Source organism: Bufo gargarizans, chromosome 8, assembly GCF_014858855.1.
Source record: "Bufo gargarizans isolate SCDJY-AF-19 chromosome 8, ASM1485885v1, whole genome shotgun sequence".
In the NCBI taxonomy this organism is placed as follows: Eukaryota; Metazoa; Chordata; class Amphibia; order Anura; family Bufonidae; genus Bufo; species Bufo gargarizans.
This window is the reverse complement of record NC_058087.1, coordinates 170,571,000-170,593,205: the sequence shown is the minus strand read 5'-3', so window position 1 is coordinate 170,593,205 and position 22,206 is coordinate 170,571,000. Positions and strand designations below refer to the sequence as shown.

The window sequence follows — 22,206 nt, the reverse complement described above, 5'->3', positions numbered from 1 at the left end:
TCAGAAATATCCATTCTCACTCAATCACATTGACATAAATCCCACTGCTTTTGCGGTCCAGTTTGCAGTGAACTATTCAAAAGTATGTGTACCCTAGTCTTGGATGAAGATGCTTCTGGTTTATCCAGATCGTTATGTGTCCTCCCAACATATGCATCAGAAAAGGTTGACACATCTATCCATGTATTGTCACCGTATAGAACAACCACGGGCATCTCTTCTTGGAAGTCGACTACAGAAATGTTAATCCTTTGCTTCCTGGAACATGCATATGCAGTGAGCCCCTGAGGAGGTGGTGCAGAGAATGGGAGTGGTGGTGGCCCCGATGAAGTGTTGTGTCATGGTGCATTGGTACAGTGGAAAAGTTGTTTGAAGAATCAGGACAGAAGTAAATGTATAAAAGTCTCTCTTAGTACAAGATAATACTTACGGCACACCCAGTAGTATTGAGTACAAACTGCAGTTTCTGGCATCAGATGAGCAGGTATGGTGGCTGGTTGGATGGCAAGTTAATGGCACTTGAGGATATAGGTGTCCACTGTCTGAAAAAGGTTTAGAGTTAGTCTGGCCTTTTTGCAAGCTAGGTGATGGGTGTCTGAGCCGCAGTCCCTCACCGGCAGCAGGGTCTGTAAAGCTGTGATTTTGCTGATCAGTCTGTTGTCTTGGCACATTGATAATTTCTCAAAGCTGTGTTATTGATGCTGATGATCTCTCTGAAGTGATGGTCTCACAGGAGAACTGGATACTGTCCCTAGGAGTAGGAGCTCTGACATGTGCGTCCTATCTCCTTCACTTACTCTCTAAAAGAGCTGAGGAATCCAGGTCCTCAAAACTAATTGTATCCCATTCACTAGTAGGTCAATGGGATTTAGCCCAGTTGGAGAAATAATGGGTTCATGCCCAAATTTTGGACCATTTTTTGTTTTTGGGAACAGAAAACACTTCCAGGGTCGGATTCACAAATAAGACAGATGCATTCTGCTTATATTATAGCTTCAAATCGCAGCCCAACTGTGGTCCCAATGGTTGACCTGTGGCTTCATGGATCCTTCTAAATCATCAGACTATAAACATTCTTTCATTCTCAGGTCTAAAATTGATTTCATGATATATCTTTCTAGGGGTCGGAGCTCTCTTTTTACGATACAGCTAAATGTTTTTTTTCCAAAACAGAGAGGAAATAGACAAAAATTAGGCAAATGCTGCTCCCCCCTTCAACAGCAGATGGCCATAGGAATATATAGAGAAACAGGCTTCCTGTCCATATATAAGATGCTGTATTATGTAAGAAGTTAGAGTGTCGGTCACATGACACAGCTGAGGATCAGAATGGAGGTTATAACTCACAAATAGAGTCACTGGTTAGAAAATTACCTTCACTACAGTTTATCATGTAAATGTCTAAATGGTCAGAGAATAAAAATTCTTGCGAGAGTTTTAGTAAGACTGGCATATGAAATGCCAAGCTTTAAGCACAAGTGCCCCACAGGCTCCTTTTATAGCTTTTACCTTACAACCTTGAACTTTCAAGGTGCCCTTTAAGCTGTCGCTGCCAAGATCTTTACATCCCCTACATTATAGGAAAACCTTCCACGGCACGCTCGTTGCATTTTGCAAAGACTTGGCTTGAACATCAGAGGCGGCCTCCACTTTATGCGTCACATAAAACCTCCATTTGTCGATGGCGAGGATGATTTATCCCCATTTTATGCTGCCGTGATAGAAAGCTGTTGCGAAGTTCATCTTCGGCGGAGTTAACACGTACATAAACTTTATGAGTTTACTTAACTGTACATTAAAAAACATTTTGAACAGCAGCTCATTAACTTGCAATCAGACGAGAAACTAGTAAAGGGGAAACAAAATATGGCAGAAGTGCATAAACCGGTCGGCAATAAAGCGGACATTTTTATTTATAGAGGATTATAACCAGACGTGCAAGATTCAGGACCCAGAATTGTACGAACCGGCCGTCACTGCCCTCTACATAAGGCTTGGGGGGGGGGGGGGGGGGGTCAAGGACACTCGGATTTGGCAACTGGAACATGGCCGACGTCCAGGAGTCAATCATTGAGTGATGGCCGCAGTGTATTATTCATTTGAGGACACTGCCCATGAGCTATCATGTTATAATCAGCGTGTATGGCTAAGGCCGAGAGTGTGGATCAGCAGCGATACAAGCTTCTGGCTCCGGGGTAGGAAAAAAATATATAAGGACACTGTCAGGACCATGAGCCGAGAGGTACTGGAGGAAATAATAGAGCTCAGTGCAGGAACGCACAATGATGCACAAAACAAGAGGCGCAAGCCCATAGAGCCAGGTAAACACGGCATTAGCACCAATGGAGGGGTCAAAACGACATCAATACAAGGCTTTCATAGAAATCAATAGCATGTGAGAAAGGTGGAAACTACGAGCACACTCCAGCCTGCAGCACAAACAAATCTGTCAATTAACCTCTGTACGAATGGAGAAGATTAAAGGGGGTTGGCCACGTTGTATAGAAAGAGGAGCCGTCGCCTCTCCTGACACGTCTGGTTTAGTAACTACTTGCATTCCCCATGTAATAAGAAGTCTGGAGCATCTATTTTTAGGACTCTATAAATGTGCCATTCCTCTATTATTCCTGCTGGAAATTATGAATGAATTGCTACCAATTTGCAACGAAGGGCCAGCTGAGTGTTACCAGTTGGGTGTGTCCCCCTGCACAGTCTGACACTATCCAATAGCTGCCGCCAGACTCGCCACTGGTAACGCCCATCTGAAGCTTCATTGCAAACTGCTAGCAGGAATAAAAGAGGAATGGCACAATGCAGAGTCGTAAGAATATATGCTCAGGACATGGGGAATGCAAGTAGTTACAAAAACAGACATGTCAGGGGAGGTGACAAGGACTGTATAAATTTCCATATTGTTTGCCATACGAACCTGCTGAATGGCCTCTGGACTTACGCTACTTTCACACTTGCGGCAGGACGGATCCGACAGGCTGTTCACCATGTCGGATCCGTCCTGCGGCTATTTCGCCGTGCCCGCGGACCGCCGCTCCGTCCCCATTGACTACAATGGGGACGGGGGCGGAGCTCCGGCGCAGCACGGCGCTGCACGGAGAAAGGCCGCCGGACTAAAATTACTGCATGTCAGGCTTTTTAGTCCGGCGGCTTTTCCGTGCACCGCCGTGCTGCGCCGGAACTCCACCCCCGTCCCCATTGTAGTCAATGGGGACGGAGCGGCGGTCCGCGGGCACGGCGAAATAGCCGCAGGACGGATCCGACATGGTGAACAGCCTGTCGGATCCGTCCTGCCGCTAGTGTGAAACTAGCCTTAGCTAGCAGTAGCATGGATGCAATAATGGACACAACCTGTAGACAAGGGTGGTGCTATTTCTCAGGAAAAAGGAATTTTTTCTTATACATAAAGAAGAACATCAAGGATGCACGGTTCACCACATTTCTATTAAAATTCCTCTCCATCTAGATAATAAAAAAAATTACTCATCAAGGTTTTCTTAGTTTGAACTTTAGTTCACTTGTGAAAACAGAGGTTGGTGCTCCGCAGCATTCTGCTCGCCTGCTTCCATTCTGGTTTCCTTCACTGGTCTTCTGGTCTCTGACTGTAAGGCTAGGTCTACACGACGACGACGACGAGTGTCGCGTGACAATTTTTATAATGATATTCTATGATGTCGCACTGCGACATGATGCGACTCCGACATGACAGTCGCAAAAAATCAATTTGAGATGGATTTTTTTGCGACTGTCGCGCCGCAGTCGCAGCATTTCGCATTGCGACACCATAGACTATCAATGTAAAAATAGTCGCGCAACATCGGTACGACAAATGTTGCAGTGTAGTTGTGCCCTGATTGTCGCGCGACACATGTCATCGTGTAGACCTAGCCTAAACGTCTGGGTGGATGGGGTCACGTGCCCTACTGCAACCAATGACTGGACTCAGCAGTGACATGTCCCGAGCAGTAGTGATGTGTCACATAGGTCACCCCTGAAGCCGATGACTGGCCCTTAGCAATGACAGGTCCTCAGCAGCGGTGATCTGTCACATAGGTCATTGCTGAAGCCGATGACTGGCCTCAGCAGTGACATGTTCCAAGCAGCAGTGATGTGCTACACAGATCATCCCTGAAGCTGATGACTGGCCTCAGCAGTGACATGTTCCAAGCAGCAGTGATGTGCTACACAGATCATCCCTGAAGCTGATGACTGGCCTCAGCAGTGACATGTCCCGAGCAGCAGTGATGTGCTACACTGATCATCACTGAAGCCGATGACTGGCCTCAGCAGTGACATGTCCCGAGCAGCAGTGCTGTGCTACACAGATCATCCCTGAAGCTGATGACTGGCCTCAGCAGTGACATGTCCCGAGCAGCAGTGCTGTGCTACACAGATCATCCCTGAAGCGGATGACTGGCCTCAGCAGTGACATGTCCCGAGCAGCAGTGATGTGCTACACTGATCATCACTGAAGCCGATGACTGGCCTCAGCAGTGACATGTCCCGAGCAGCAGTGATGTGCTACACTGATCATCACTGAAGCCGATGACTGGCCTCAGCAGTGACATGTTCCAAGCAGCAGTGATGTGCTATACTGATCATCACTGAAGCCGATGACTGGCCTCAGCAGTGACATGTCCCGAGCAGCAGTGATGTGCTACACTGATCATCACTGAAGCCGATGACTGGCCTCAGCAGTGACATGTCCCGAGCAGCAGTGATGTGCTACACTGATCATCACTGAAGCCGATGACTGGCCTCAGCAGTGACATGTCCCGAGCAGCAGTGATGTGCTACACTGATCATCACTGAAGCCGATGACTGGCCTCAGCAGTGACATGTTCCAAGCAGCAGTGATGTGCTACACTGATCATCACTGAAGCCGATGACTGGCCTCAGCAGTGACATGTCCCGAGCAGCAGTGATGTGCTACACTGATCATCACTGAAGCCGATGACTGGCCTCAGCAGTGACATGTTCCAAGCAGCAGTGATGTGCTATACTGATCATCACTGAAGCCGATGACTGGCCTCAGCAGTGACATGTTCCAAGCAGCAGTGCTGTGCTACACAGATCATCCCTGAAGCTGATGACTGGCCTCAGCAGTGACATGTCCCGAGCAGCAGTGATGTGCTACACTGATCATCACTGAAGCCGATGACTGGCCTCAGCAGTGACATGTCCCGAGCAGCAGTGATGTGCTACACTGATCATCACTGAAGCCGATGACTGGCCTCAGCAGTGACATGTTCCAAGCAGCAGTGATGTGCTACACTGATCATCACTGAAGCCGATGACTGGCCTCAGCAGTGACATGTTCCAAGCAGCAGTGATGTGCTACACTGATCATCCCTGAAGCCGATGACTGGCCTCAGCAGTGACATGTCCCGAGCAGCAGTGATGAGCCACATAGATAATCCCAGCTTTCACAGCTATTTGCTGCCATGGGAAGACAGGAACATGAAGCAGAGCACAGGGGGGACTTGGGCACCATCAGATCAGCAGTGGCGAGGAATCGGCGAGGTCAGTTTAATCTGTTGTTTTTTTTTTATGTACTTCTATAACGCTACTATATTCCGCAGCGCTTTACAGACATTAGCATCCAACTGTCCCCATTGGGGCTCACAATCTAAGGTCCCTATCCGTATGTCTTTGGAGTGTGGGAGGAAACTGGAGAACCCGGAGGAAACCCACGCAAACACGGGAGGAGAACATACAGACTTATTATTACAGGTCTATTTTTAAATTCTATGGCCATGAGAAGACTTTTCTTGGTATGGAATAACGCATTGTCGCTAACTTTTTACACATCTTTTGATATGTTAAAGACACATCTCAAAAGCTTTGATCGGGGGAGGGGGGCACAGAGAGCCCCATGGTTCTCGAGAATAAGGAGAGAGAAGCACGCACTCTCCTCGCTGGTGAGGACGGAATCGAGATGAGCCAATAGACTCCCATGGAGCATGTCTCATGCGGTGAAATGAAAGAGTGTGATGCGTGCGCACTTCTCTCCCCTCATTCTAGAGAACAGTAGGGGTCTCAGCGCTCCCCCCCACCCCCGATCACAATTTTTCATGTGTCAAAGTTAATATAAAAAAAATATATATATATTTTTTCCCTGTGCAATTACATATAGCTAAAGGGTGCTTTCACACGTGCCAAACAGCGCAGCGCGGCCAGTCGCCACGCTTTTTTACTGCAAATTGCAGTGATGCAGTTTTTGCCGGCATGTCTTCTACAGGGTGCAAAAAGTTCTTCCGCCCATGATGACCCGGATAACGAGAAACTGTCTAATCGTGCTGATCATTTATCAGATGCCTCATTTCCTTACTAACACCCATATAGTTGCTGCCAGGTAATTAGTCTGAGCCCTCAGGCCAAGCCCTGGCGCCCCCTAGTGGGCGACGTCCCCTCCTAACACCTCACCGGAGGACGTATTAATCTTGCTTTTACAAAAGCCTCCTGGCGTTCTTCCCATGCCAGACGCTACCCTACAGCTAAACAATGACATAAATATCGCCTGCAGTGTAACCTCAGTCATCCGCCATGTAATGCACGCGCCGGAGGGGCTCGTTACTGCGCTCCTGATTACGCCAGACATCTCCTGCGTACATTTAATTGAATCTTTCGGAGATCTTTTCCGTTCACCATCCATATGCCTCCAATTCCGTTTCTCCCCTAAAGCCTCTGCATTGAGTCGCTCCTAATAAGACGTCTCGCTGTAGTGCGGGAGGAAAGAGACGCGCGGATCACAGTGCATTTAGCAACCTGGATTAATCCTCTCGATTTAAAAGTTCAGCTGAAAGGACTCTCCTCGCTCCTCCGCGACGTTCCAGTGCCTGATTAGGACAGCGAACCACGAAATAAATGGCAGATTTTATATTGACGGCAGCCGATGTGGCGTCTTTTGGCTCCAGGGCAAAGATGTCCTCAAGTCCACCTCATCTTTTGTGTGCTATGAGCTGTTCCTACTTATTATAGTCATAGGTGTCCTATAATTACCCTATTTAATAACACTGGTGATATTCCTCTATCATTCCTCCTGGAAATGTCTTTCCTCCTGGAAATTCACAGCTGGGCATTACCATTCATCTTGGGTGTGTGCCTACACCGAGGGGCACAGATATTACTGACTGGTAGGGACATGAAAGGGGCTGAGCTGCAATACCAAGCACAGCCACTATAAAATGCACGGCGCTGTGCTCGGTAAGCTGCCACAAGCACTGCGGCGCGGGTAGGGCATCAATACGTAAATCCCAGATGTGGACAATACACTCCGCAGTGTTGGTTTTGTGGCCTGTGCAAGTGACTAGAGATGAGCAGCTATTGCGCGCCCCCCCCCCCGATACCCATCAGATTCTGCGTTCATAGCTGATTGCGGCATCTAATAGTAATAATAAAGTGTAAAATAAATAAAAAAGATAAAACAAAATCATACCTTATCCATTTGTTCGTGATGGGCCGGCCGCCATCTTGATTGAAGATCAAGCACAAAACCTTGTGCTGTCCGTGATGATGTTATACGTCACTGCGCACCGGATTTTGTTTGAGATCTTCAATCAAGATGGCGGCGGCCTGCCCGTCACAAGCAAATGGATGAGGCAAGTATGATTTTTTTTTTTTTTACACTATTTCAGGGGAAATCGATTTGCTACCACAAAGCACACGGAAATTCGGCTTCGAGGCTAATCAAATTTGCCCCTGAAATTTGGATGGAAGTCCACTTCGTTGGACTTTGATTCTCTCAACACTAGAATGGACGTCTCCTCCATAGTGCAGGACAGAAACCTGGTAAAAGGATGAGCCGGATTTTCAGAAGAGGAGCATCAGGCCACCGGGTTCCTGGGAGGACCATTCCTGCAACTTCAGAACGGTTAAGTATATTACAATCCTCCTTCTACAGGTGTGTTGTGTAAGCTGGGTTCGCATGGCTCGTTGGGTGCCCTTTAATAAATTAAGTTCAAGGAAAGTAGACATATGTAGAAATATGCTTCATGTTCTGATAGGTCACCTGCTTTTAGTGGAGTTAGGCTTCAGAAGATCCTCTGGACATACAGTGGTATATACGCTGCAGCACGTGAGGACGACTGACGTGACCGCTCGGTAATGACAGGACATGTGCTCTCACAGTCTGATGTCCCTCATAGATCCTCTACTGCCAGAGTATGTAAGATGCTGCAAAGCTTTGAGGACTGGGGTACTGAGCAGGAGAGACAGAACAGCTTGAGATGACTCATGTACGCAGTCTATAGGATATGCTCCTTTAGATTCCTGCTGCTGCTCTGTGATCTATACAGAGAAAACATCCCTGGGCCATGTTACGTGTGGCAGACAGCGCGCGTCTATTTACATCAAACCCCAGCCAGATATGTACTGGAGTCTGACGATTCATTGGCTGGATGAAAAAGAGTTAAACCTGGAACATCTACCTTGCGGCTAACAGGCCATGATGTATATACCTCCTAAACTATACTGCTCCGATAATACAGCAGACTGTGATCTGACGAGAGGATGCAGTGGATTCTCCTGGGCAATTTTACAAGAATTGCTGGAGAGCAAAATAGATAAGGTCCCAGGGCTTCCACCATTTATTTGGACAACCTCTAACGTACTTGAGGACCTGGTGGCAAATCATCTGATCGCACATTTCTCCTGCAGTGGACAACTGTAGTATTACATGGTGCCCTTTACAATACATGGTATAGACGCAATAGTTCTTCAGGGAAGAAGGCTCTCCTTGCAATGGTTCTCCACTAATAGAAGGGGGGTGTCACGAGAATGGACATCATGGAGGAGATGGGTTTCCCATATTTTCCATGCTTGAGACATCTATTACCACAGAGAAGGGAACAAAACCATGTATTACATATTGATTTTAATGGGGACCATGTAATACTACACTTCTTCTGTGCCAATCATCATGGGCCAAACTCCCACTTGCCGATGCAGAACTTTAATTTTTAATGCTTGGTTGGTGCTGAGCAGCCTCAGAGGTGCTCAGGGTGAAGGCCTTCCTCCTTTGTGCAGAGCTCTCCTGAGTCACTCTTCCTGCTCTTACAGATCTTTGTAGCCTGGATCCTAACCGATCCTGAGAATGAAAAGGCCGAAGCACTTAGTGCTGTGTCCCATTCACTGTTATTTCTTGTAGCAGTGCTGTCCGAGCAACCCACTGTTCAGGCATGCCCCCTTCAAGTAAATCGGGCTGGCTGCAGTTGACCAAGGGCATCAATGTGCACGGGAAAAACTTATAAGGAAAAAGCCCCTTTATGCTCAGGATCGATGGGGGTCCCTAAGATCTGTAAAGCTGGTTTGAATTTTTTTTTTATTATAAGAAGAGTACCCCAATGAAAAGCCAATCACAGGGACAGCCTCTATTGAAGATCCTAACATTCAGCTGTAAACTTAAGAGGGAACCTGGCAGCAAGGATTGATTCTGCAGCAGCGCCTCTACAGGAAATATTAAGAATTACACAGGTTCCTTTGAAATCAATGGGTTGTCCATATAGTGTAATGAGGTGCAGGGTCCTTCAGAAGCCGCTCTAACAAAGGCATTTTCCAAGATTTATATGTTGATGACCTATCCGGATAGGTCATCGGCTGCAGCTTTTTTCTGCAGCCTATGGCACTGGGACTAGCGTTTTGTATCGAGCCAAGAGCACACCTCCGTTCAATGGCTAGTGGTCGTGCAGAGTTCCTGCAGCTCAGCTCCCATTCAAGTGACTGGTAACCCGGGACGGACACCACCCTTTGCTTCCGGCTGCGTTCAACGTGCTAGCGTGCTAGTTCCGATGCCGGAGGCTGTAGTGAAAAGCTGATCGGCGAGTGGGCCGAACCTCCACCGGTCAGATATCGGTGACTTATCCTGAGGATAGGTCAGCAATATGTGGAGACCCCTTTAACGCATTACTGACCAGTAAGGTATTGGGGAATGGGTTTTCTAAACCAGACTGTCCCTTTTTCGCACAAGAGGACAACTTACAGACTTCTGCTGCCTCTTCTTTTTATTTTGGAGGGAGAAATCCCTTAAACTAACGTGCGTTCTCGCATAATAGAGAGAGGAGAAGCAGCAGTCACGCCAGATCCAAAAACCTATAAATGATTCCTAGCTTCCATTAATATTATACGGCTATTACGCTCACCTCTGCTGTGACCATGAACAGTGCGGTCTGCAGGGCTTATTTCCTCCGCGTTTTAATAGGTTATTATTAAACAAATGAGACCGCCGCAACTAGTGGCAAGACGCCAAGATGTTATCATGCCTCCAGCGGTTCTGCTCAAATAGATTTAAAGCCCAGTGTAACCTTGATTTTTGCCTTTTTTTTTTTTTAATGGAGTCACACTTAACGATCTCTAGCGTGTGGAGTAATAATTCCATTATTATTGTATCTAAGAAGATATTCGAAGAGAAACAGCGTTATGTGCCGGCAAGATGAACCGCCCCGGAGAGTAATATATTAATAGCTGTGTTTTAATACAAAAATCCTTCTAAAATCGGACCCTTTAATGTCATTTTAAGCCGTTTGAACTCGGTGGATTATGAAAGAGGTGTTCAGGCTTTCATATCGGAGGTGCCAGCTGTTTGTCACAAAGCTGAGTGATCGCCTCTTATTCGTCACCTGCAGCTTCTCTAATGTGAAGCACTGGTGTCCGTTAAACACGTCGGTGCCGGCAGAGCGAGAGGGCAAACACGGGCGCCGTTGTAACCGGGCCTGATTAAACCCTGGTAATGATAGGTTCATGCTGCACAAGTGAGATGACTCCCGGTTACGCGGATATCGCGGCTCTCATTTACCGTAATCTCTAATCTTGCAACTGGGCATAATCGAGTGGCAGCGAATTGACTTTATTTCAAGGTGGCCCGGTGGAAATGGCTTTCATTATATGGTCTGTGGAAGCTTGTGATATGTAGAACATTAGGGAGCATCTGTCACCATCTACCTGAGTAATAAGCAAATAAACCGCTAGCATCATCACGGTCTACCGATTCAAACGCTGCTGTCCCCTTGTGGATCAGTGTCTCCGTTGCTGAGAAATAAAGCCTTTTGCAATATGTAAATTAGCTGTTTGGTGCAATGAGGGTATTACCGTTGCACCTCGTCGTACCAAACGTTTTGCTGAGAAATTAGGCCTTTTGCAATATTTAAATTAGCCGTTTGGTACAATGAGGGCATCACTGTTGCATCTCATCGTACCAACCGTTCCCTAACGCGCTTAGTATAGTACATACTGTTTCTTTATGTTGTAAATCAGCCACTCCCTGTCTCTCCTCCTCACTGCACGATCTGCCCTGCATCTCCCAGCGGCTGGTTGGTTACTTGCCATGCTGGAAATATAAAGGAGTTATTCACCGTCACCCTAGCCATGCCGAACAGTGTCAATATAGCAGGAGGGAAGAGCAAATATCTATGCACAGTACAGATGTTCATTTCTAGAAATATATAGCACCCAGCAGGGGGGAAAAAAGAACTAACCCCAGCCGTCTTCACTGCACTGCTAAAGCACATTTTGGCCCCCTGCACACGGCCGTGTTTCACAGCCGTGTGCGGGCCGTGGAACCGCGGCCTGGATCCCTCCTGAGAGCAGGAGCGCCCGGCGTCATTGGTTGCTATGACGCCGTGCGCTCCCTGCTGCCGGCACAGTACAGTAATACACTGGTATAGATCATACCAGTGTATTACTGTATTGCGGCGGCAGCAGGGAGCGCACGGCGTCATAGCAACCAATGACGCCGTGCGCTCCTGCTCTCAGGAGGGATCCAGGCCGCGGTTCCACGGCCCGCACACGGCTGTGAAACACGGCCGTGTGCAGGGGGCCTTTCTCATACAAATGTATAAGTTCTCTAAATGGATTAGAAAAATGTTCCCCATAAATTAGATGAAAAACAACAACAACAAATAATGGCAGGTACACTTTAATCGTCTCAACTGCGGGAGCGAATCCTTAAAAGGCATCTGTCAGCAGATTTGTCCCTATGAAAATGGCTGACCTGTTACATGTGCGCTTGGCAGCTGAAGGCATCTGTGTTGGTCCCATGTTCATATGTGTCCGCATTGCTGAGAAAAATGATGTTTTATTATATGCAAATGAGCCTCTCGGAGCAACGGGGGCGTTACTGTTACACCTACAGGCTCTGCTCTCTCTGCAACTGCCGAACCCCCTCCTCTTTGATTGACAGGACCAGGCAGTGAAAACATCATCAGGTCTGGCAATCAAAGTGGAGAGGGTGCAGCAGGTGCAGAGAGAGCAGAATCTCTAGGTGTAATAGTAACGCTACCGTTGCTCCTAGCGGCTCATTTGCATATATTAAAACCTAATTTTTCTCAGCAATGTGGCACATATGAAGATGGGACCAACACAGATGCCTTCAACAGGTCAGCCAGTGTCATGGGCATGAATCGTCTGACAGATGCCCTTTAACATATTGATATATAGGGAATAGTCTTTAAGGAAAGACCCAAAATTTGATATATTGTACGTGGGGGCTTAGCTACAGGGGGTGCAGATCAGTTGCATCTGGGCCCTTGTATCTGAGGAGGCCACAAGATCCCAATGCTACATACGAAAAAAAAAAGGTATAATCAGTGGTACATAGAGGGTTGTATAGAACTTGCTCTGGACCCCACGTGCTCCATGCTACGCCTCTGAAAGTGCCTCTCAGATAATCCTGAGAATTTGGAAAGTTTTTGTGATTAGAGTAAGATGTAAACTTGAAAACCCGACAAGATAACGTTTTAGGAAAATATTTCTTCATCCAGGCAGCGCATTAGAGGAAAGATGAGGCTCTCCACAAAGTGAAGATGTAACAGACTATTAGATATTGTGCCTGGAGCAGAAGAATCCCTCCTTAAGTCCATTAGAGAAAAGCTTCAGACAAGTTCTCCAAGTAAACACTCGGAACAACAGTGACTCATCGTAGAGTGCAGACAACTGCTGGAGACGCGAAGCGTTGTCTCGGTCAAGGAGGAGACAGACATTCACGTCCTTGTTCAGAATTTACAGTTCACGATGCAAATTAATAATTTACAAAAATCCATAAAAAAATTACAAAATAAGCCCCTCATCGACACTTTCTTCTGTAAGGGTGCCAAAAATTGTACTCGGCGGTTACCACAGGTAGGTCATCACAATCAACATCACAGTACCTGGGTTTGACCTCCATAGCTCCAGCTTCCGAAACGATTATATAGTTGTAGGGCTAGATCAGGGATCAGCAGCATCCAGCTGTTTTGAAACTACAACTCCCAGAATGTTCTATTCACTTCTATGAAGTGCAGCCGAGCTGGTGAGTATGCTGGGAATTGTAGTTTCACAGAAGCTTGAGTGCAGGACCGCTGGCCCCTGGGCTAGATTATAAGGTGGACAAAGGGCCAATTGGCTCAGGGTCTTCACTCCCATCCCCACTGTGGTCTAAACATATCATGGTGCCCACTTGCATTTTATTAAAGCTTTATACAGCATGTTTATATACTTTATATACTCACTGAGTGACACTATTCTGTAATCACTATATGACAGTATACTATATGGTGGTATTATTTAGGTACAATACGACCGCATGGCAAGAATCATTCATGGTGGCAATTTTTATTCTATTTTGGTATAATTTAAGTATTATATAGCATTTTTATATGTCCACCCTATGACAATATTCTGTAAACACTATATAACAGTACATTATAGGGTAGTATTATTTAAGCACTATATGAAAGCTTGGCAAAAACATATCATGGTGCCCACTTGTATTATATTATAGCTTATTTCAGTATTATATACCATTTAACTGTCCAACATATGAAACTAATATGTTAACACTATTTGACAGTATTATGCTGGACCTGCATGATAGGACACTGTATGGTAGTATTACACAATTTTTCCATCCAAAAGATATTATTGGGCCCACACAGATTTGCTCAAGGGGCGGACTTAGACCCTACACGGTAATTTCCCAGTGAGCCGATGCCCAGGCCGCCACCCAAGGCCTCCTCACGACTGCTGGCCAGACACATAACAATCTGATGCTCTCAGGATTAATTAATGCTAGGAGCCTCAGATACTTCAGCATCGGGCCAGCAGTCATCGGTTCCATCCTGAATTCAACTGTATAACCATCCTCAGTATGGTGGCTAGGATTGTATTTTATGCTGCACTGTGGTATTTGGTTCTGCTGGGGCGGTATTTTGTGCCGCACTACAGTATGGCTGGCCCCGCCTACTTCTGTTGTCCCTGCCTACTTGTGTTGACCCGCCTTGTGTCAAATTGGACTCGCCTACTTGGCGCCACTTAGTTTTTTTTTTCCCCCAAGGCCACTTTACGTTCCCAGTCCGCCCCTGGTCCTGACCGTCACGTAGCTGTCCAAGAGACAGACAGCGACAGACTAGCAGCAAAAATAATAATTCAAGGCCTTTCTGCATGGTGAGAACATAAAGGGGTATTCCGGTAACCTCAAATTATCCATTGTCTACACACTAGGGGATAACTATTAGGTCGGTGGGGGTCCATGCACCCTGCCACTCCATTTAGCTCTATGGGAGTAACAGAGATAGCCGAGCACAGGCTTTCACCTATTTGCGGAGGTCTCATAGAGATGGAGTGGCAGTACGCATGCTTGTTCCATTTATTTCAGGTGTCACCATGGGGTTACTGGGACTCCGTCCCAGGGGTCAGCTCCCCACCAATCTATCCACTATCCTTGATGTAGCCAGGATATCCCTTAAGGATTCAGGGGCAATGTTCATTTTTGACCAAGACTCAACGAGCTGTAATTAATGCCATGGTGCCCGGAGATCATTCCGATTACAGTGCACTAGTCAGCAGCACAAGGCGCTTTCTGCCACATCATAACCTTTGCTTGTGTGCGGCTGTACACTGTACGTGACTATGATGAATGGCGGCGTGCTGACAGTACATAAGCTTAGAGGGTATGACGAAAATTCAGCCTCCCTTTTTTTTCATCCTTTACTGTACACTCAGCAAGTCTGTGCTCTAATCCCCCGGCTGACGTCACGCAGACCGCGATAGATGGGGAGTCTTCAGATGCAAGAGAAATAAGTTCTGGCTCATTAACTATATATGCACACACATACATGGCCAGGTCCGCGTTTATTAAAAATGCAAATGTGATACGTGCCTGGCACCCCAATGGAGTTATAGTCATTTCATTCCTTCCCATCATTTCAGTGCTCGCTCAGTCTAGACAACCACCTAATTTCCCCAATAAACCTGGGGGAACGTGTGTGCATGGCTGTGTCTTACACCAAGGTTTACTGATGATGACTGACCAGAAAAGTGCAAGCTTCAGATTTCTGCTGCATATACTGGCCCTGATTTTGCATTGGTACCAGCAGAGGACTACAGTCAATTGTCACTGGTTTGGGCAAGCTCCACTGCATTGAGAGAAAGTGCTCAGGACTCTGCATTCTGGGGTTCATATTAGGCTAGATATGAAAGTCGGCGACAAGAAAAAGTGCTCAGGATTATGGATTCTGGGGTTTATACAGTATTAGGCTAGATATGAAGGTCGGCAACCAGAGAAAGTACTCAGGATTGTACACTCTGGCGTAATATTAAGCTAGAGCTGAGGTTCGGCAACCAGAAAAAGTCAACAGAACTGTGCATTCTGGGGTTCATATTAGGCTATATATCAGGGTGCACGATCACAGAAAGTGCTCAGGATTGTGCACTATGGCGGTCAAATTAAGCTAGAGATGAAGGTTGGCGACCAGAAAAAGTACTCTGAACTGTACTTTCTGGGGCTCATATTAGGCTAGATCTGAGGGTCGAACACCAGAAAAAGTGCTCAGGAATGTACCATCTGGGGCCATATTAGGCTGGAGCTGAGGGACATCTACCAGGCGTCAACCACTGAACGAGGAGGAGGACATATCTTAAAAGGGGTTGTCTCATGAAAAACATTCTAAATTTTTCAAACCAGCGCCTGGATCTGAATACTATTATAATTGCAAAAAAGTGCTCATGATAGTGCATTCTGGGGGTCAAATAAGGCTAGAGCTGAAGGTCAAAGACCAGAGAAAGTGCTCAGGATTGTGCACTATGGCGGTCAAATTAAGCTAGAGATGAAGGTTGGCGACCAGAAAAAGTACTCTGAACTGTGCATTCTGGGGAGATATTAGGCTAGAGCTGAGTGTTGGAGACCAGAGAAAGTGCTCAGGAATGTACCGTCTGGGGCCATATTAGGCTGGAGCTGAGGGACATCTACCAGGCGTCAACCACTGAACGAGAAGGAGGAAACATCTTAAAAGGGGTTGTCTCATGAAAAACATTCTACATTTTTCAAACCAGCGCCTGGATCTGAATACTTTTATAATTGCAAAAAAATAAAAAATAGTATAGCCACTGAGCCATTCAAAAAATGTATCTGTATAGAGTTACCTGCCGTTTATTCGTTTCTTTATTTCCATGTCCACCTCAGAGACCTTCAGCAGTCACCAGCCATATCTACTGTTAGAATCTGTGGCAGTTACAGGAAAAGAGCAGCATCCAGAAAGGGCACACTCCCAGAGAAAGGAGACACGCCCTGAGCAGCCAGCCTAAAATAAATCTAGTAGAACAATTGGAGCAATGAATGTGGAGATCTTTCGAACCATTTGAGGTACAGGACTGGTTCTAGCTTTCTTAGAAATGTATTGTGATGTACTATATGATGTCTGATTTTTATTTTCTACATCAATCATGGGAGACCCCCTTTTAACAGTAGGCAACTAGACGACAAGTAGAGAATAGAGGGAGAAAGGTTGAGGGGGGAGCAAGTCCTGTTGGGCTGTTGTCAGCCTCTCAAGCCTGGCCAAGCTGATAACAGGTGTTGAGAGACGCCCAGTAAGAATCTGAATTTACAAAACGTGTGCATTCACTGTTGCCTTAGGTGTGCAGCAGCGTCATCCCTTGCATCCATTTAATACACCATTGCAGCAAACATTAACTTGACTTTTAATGGCTTTTGTTCAGTTAAGGATCAAAATGGTTTTCAACAACTGTGGCTTTCAGGTGTGAAAGGGATTGTCCCACAGATAATATTCTACAGATTTCAAATCAGCCCCTGGATCTGAATACTTTTGTAACTGCATGTACAGTATTTTTCAGACTATAAGACACCCCAAAATGGGGGAAAACTGGCAGTGCATCTTATAGTCTGAATGCTAAAGACCACTTCCATTGTGGAGGCGGTCATTAGCATGCAGGAGGCATGGGAAGGTGAGGGCAGCGCTGCGCTGGATATACTCAACTTCCCTGGTCTTCTTCCATGTCCCGCTGTGGTGTTCTAACTGCGCACAGTGGCAGGACGTAGTGCACGTAGGCGCACACTATGACCTGGCTGTGCAATGTCAGGTCACAGTACACAGCGGGACCTGGAAGAAGCAATGGGGCGCCGCGGTGAGTCCTGGATATGCAGCTCCGTCCAGAGCAAGAGAGTTAAGTTTCTTTTTTAAACGTCTGATCTGTGGTCTGATGGGGCGGTAGGGGGGTGCAATCTGAAGCTGAGTGGGGCTGGAAGAGTCAGAGGTTAATTTGGTCTGATCTGAGGCTAATGGAGGCTGGGGTTGATCTGAGGCTGATGGAGCTTTGAGGTCTGATTTGGGAGTCTGATCTGATGTCTGATGAACAATGGGGGTCTGATTTAGAGGACTGCTCTGAGGTCTGATGGAAAATATATTTTGTATTATTCTCCTCCTCCAAATCCTAGGTGCGTCTTATAGACCGAAAAATACGGTAATTAAACATGTATTATAGCTACTGAGTGTCACGGCTGTAAGTGAGCAACACACAGTAAATAGCAACTGACCGGACCCAAACTAGGGAGGATAAAGGGTGACCCCTGTCAGACCCTAAAAGCTCTCCCTAAGCTGCTATGCACATGTCCAGATCCATATGGTGGATCGAGACATGCCCGCGTACCTCAGGCTGATGACCACTGAAACCCCTACAATAGTGGAAGGGGCACGGCCACCGGTGCCCTGCTCAGTATATGGACGGAACCGGGGTCGCCTCGGATCCAGTCAGCAAAGAAACAGAAACACACAATGTCTGAACACTTATCTGAAGGAGCTGCAGCTGCAGTGACAACAGATCCAAAGTCAGCAGACAATATCCGGAGTACTTGCTTCAGCAGAACACAGATCCAGTGAAAAGATATCACACAGGTGAAGATACTCAAGCGAGAGATACAGCTCAAATGAAAAGTATAATCCGCACCTCTACAAAGGAGGAGGGGTGATTTAAAGGCAGCGAAATCAAACGCAGGAGAGACAGCTGGGAGGAAGGAAACCGAAAGTAAAGACCTCATCACAGGGGCGGAGAAACAGGGCAGAGGGAACTCCTCCAAGCTCTAGTAGTGACATCATCACAGGGGTGGAGAAACAAAGCTGTGAGAACGTCTCAAAGCTCTGGTAGTGACAGTACCCCCCCCCCTCTACGGGTGGACTCCGGACACCCAGGACCCACCTTCTCAGGATGAGCCCTATGAAATGCCCTGATGAGGCGAGTGGCTTTAATGTCCGACACCGGAACCCACATCCTCTCCTCAGGACCATAACCCTTCCAATGAACGAGGTACTGAAGAGAACCGCGGACAATGCGAGAGTCCACAATTCTGGAAACCTCAAACTCCAGATTGCCATCAACCAAAATCGGAGGAGGAGGCAAAGAGGAGGGTACCGTGGGCTGGACATATGGTTTTAAAAGAGCCCTGTGAAATACATTATGTATCTTCCTAAACCCGTGGAAGATCAAGACGGAAGGCAACAGGATTGATGATATTTTGATTTTTTCCCCTGATGTTCAGACCCATCAGGATCATCTTTTTCAGGTTCTGCGGATTCTGCGAGAGAATAAATTGTACGCCAAGCTGGAGAAATGTGTTTTTATGGTATCGGAGATTCAATTTCTGGGTTTTCTCCTCTCTGCTTCTGGTTTTCGCATGGAGCCGGAGAAGGTCAGTGCTGTGCTGGAGTGGGAGCTTCCTGAGAATCAGAAGGCATTGATGCGCTTTCTGGGTTTTGCAAACTATTACAGAAAGTTCATTTTGAATTATTCCTCTGTTGTCAAACCCCTCACTGACATGACAAAAAAGGGGGCGGATTATAATGTCACAGCTGTAAGTGAGCAACACACAATGTCACGGCTGTAAGTGAGCAACACACAGTAAATAGCAACTGACCGGACCCAAACTAGGGAGGATAAAGGGTGACCCCTGTCAGACCCTAAAAGCTCTCCCTAAGCTGCTATGCACATGTCCAGATCCATATGGTGGATCGAGACATGCCCGCGTACCTCAGGCTGATGACCACTGAAACCCCTACAATAGTGGAAGGGGCACGGCCACCAGTGCCCTGCTCAGTATATGGACAGAACCGGGGTCGCCTCGGATCCAGTCAGCAAAGAAACAGAAACACACAATGTCTGAACACTTATCTGAAGGAGCTGCAGCTGCAGTGAAAACAGATCCAAAGTCAGCAGACAATATCCGGAGTACTTGCTTCAGCAGAACACAGATCCAGTGAAAAGATATCACACAGGTGAAGATACTCAAGCGAGAGATACAGCTCAAATGAAAAGTATAATCCGCACCTCTACAAAGGAGGAGGGGTGATTTAAAGGCAGCGAAATCAAACACAGGAGAGACAGCTGGGAGGAAGGAAACCAAAAGTAAAGACCTCATCACAGGGGTGGAGAAACAGAGCTGTGAGAACGTCTCAAAGCTCTGGTAGTGACACTGAGTTATTCAATGAAATCTATCTGTATAATGCCACCTGTTTGCTCTTTATCTAATTTCTCACATGCTCAGTTCTATCCTTCAACTGCCACTAGCTGCAGCAGAAAGGACACACCCCTCTGAGATAGGATACACCACAAAAGCTGCCAGCTTGAAATAAATCTAGCATAACTGGGCCAAAGGATGGGGAGATCTCTGGATCCATGGATGGTTCTAGCTTTGTTAAAAAGAGACTGTCATGTACGTTTATGTATGATTTTAATTTTTTTAGATTAAGGGTCCATTCACACGTCCGTTGTTTCTTTCCTGATCTGTTCAGTTTTTTGCGGAACAGATCTGGACCAGTTCTATACCCATTCATTATTAATGGGTCCTGAAAAAAATCGGACAGCTCAATGTCTGATTTTATTTCAGGACCCATTGAAAATGAATGGGTACAGAACTGGTCCAGCTCTGTTCCGCAAAAAACTGAACAGATCAGGAAAGAAACAACGGACGTGTGAATGGACCCTAATCATGGAAAAGCCCCTTTAAGTTAAAGACTGCTACATCCGTAGGCTCAATATGTTGACGCTTTAAAAAAACGTTTCATAGAGGTTGCATCGCCAAATTTCCAGCACAGACAAAGCACTTGATTAAATTCTGTCTGTCTGCAGCCGCCACTAGGGGGCGATGCTCTGATAACACAAAATGCGGTAAACGACCCCTAGTGGTAAATATAGGTATTAAAATGAATCGTTGCAGTATATTGAATATAAAAATGGCATGGTACAAGGTGGACATTCTCAAAGTTTCTATATCAGTGTCAGCTACTGGAATTTATATTCTTTGGCTGGTATAATGAAAGAAACCAAGGTTTATAAGGACGGCATAGGATTAGAAAGAAAAAAGGATTGCTTCCTCCCAACCCTAGAAAGAGCACCACCCTGATCTATAGGCTGCACATGGAACTGCAGCTTACCGTCAATCAACTGAGTCTGAGCTGCAATACCAAACACAGCCCTTAGACATGAGTGGCGCTCTTCCTTAATCTGGGACTAATATACGATAGCCCAGCTAAGAATTACTATGTGGCAGAACTTCTGCCAAATTCTTTATGATGAGTGAGGAAGCGGTCTAGCAGACGGGCGGTGGACCGCTGCACGACGAATCTATTATATTATAAAGCAATCAGCAGGTGCCGCTAAGTAAATGTTTACCAATTACATTTGTGATGCTTTTACGTCTCTATTACAGATGTTGCCGCAGCTGCTGACAGCGACATGATGGATTATTCTCCAGCAAATATAACACAGCATGAACATAGGCATCAATAATGAATTAAAGCTTAGCGGCGCCCTGAAAGGTGTCATCTGAGCAGAGCGTATAGCTGCGCCCTGGAAGGATATTTGCTTTCTGTAAGCACTCAGACGAAGTTATTACAGGGGATTTCCAGAGATCTGGACAAAGAATGGCGAAGATCTAGGAGCGCGATAAATCCAGGATTCATAAAGTTATGTCACAGGCTACTATATGTCCTTTCTATGGAAGTCGTCGCAGAAGATGCTTTATGGACTGCAGGGGAGACTGGGTGACAGAAAGCTGACCCATAAGAACTGATATGGCTGTCGAACATCTACTTCTTGTTCCAGAAACAGGACCAGCAGTTTACAAGAGAAGGTCTGAGCATACAAATATAATAATTTGGTCGGACCACAAACTATGATCACACAGGTCATTTTAAAGGGCCCCATATAATTTTGGGGCTTCTTTCACATTAGCGTCACGGATCTGCAAAAACTATTCCGTTGCAATAATATACATGGGCTGTCTATATAATCCATGAACACTGCAGGTCCTCCAGACAGCTAGGTACTCTGTATGGTCACCCCTCTTTAAAGGAGTTCTCCTGTTTTTTTTAAGTGATGGTCTATCGTAAAGATAAGCATCACTAGCGAATTAGCGGGCGTCTGACATCCGGCACCCTTGCCGTTCAGCTGTTCTGTGTAGCTCCTGTTGCCGAAACTACACGGCACTGCCCACATTGTAGCGGTCAGCACTCGCAGCCGCAATACTGCTCCCACCGAATTGAATGGAAGTAGCATGAGCCTACAATCCACGCTTCCATAATTCGTGAGACTGCAATCAAGACATTTCCAGGATGTGAATGCACAGCGCAAAAGATTATTAACTAATCAGAAATCAGATGTAAATAATACATTTTTTCCTCGTTCAACATATGTGACAGTGCAAGGCCTATGGTGCCCAGTCCTGGTAAAATCTAAGAGAGGGGCTAAAAGTGTAACGGTCATGTTTTCATCAATAAATAAATTTTGGCATACGTTACTGCTGCTGCAGCATTATGCATACAGTATTCTTTAGTTTCTTTACATACCACTGTTTTTAGTGAGTTTTTCCCTTAGTTACAGCTGTTTTAACCCCTAAAATATGAGTATCTTCTCAAGGTGGCTCCTCTGCCAAAACTG

General features: G+C 46.2%; 1 protein-coding gene across 2 annotated transcripts in view; it reads right to left on the bottom strand.

Annotated features, from left to right (window-relative positions):
* Nucleotides 1-22,206, bottom strand: part of LOC122944558 (mitotic spindle assembly checkpoint protein MAD1-like) — a 381,207-nt gene that overhangs the window by 189,984 nt on the left and 169,017 nt on the right. The gene's annotated exons all lie outside the window — the stretch shown is intronic.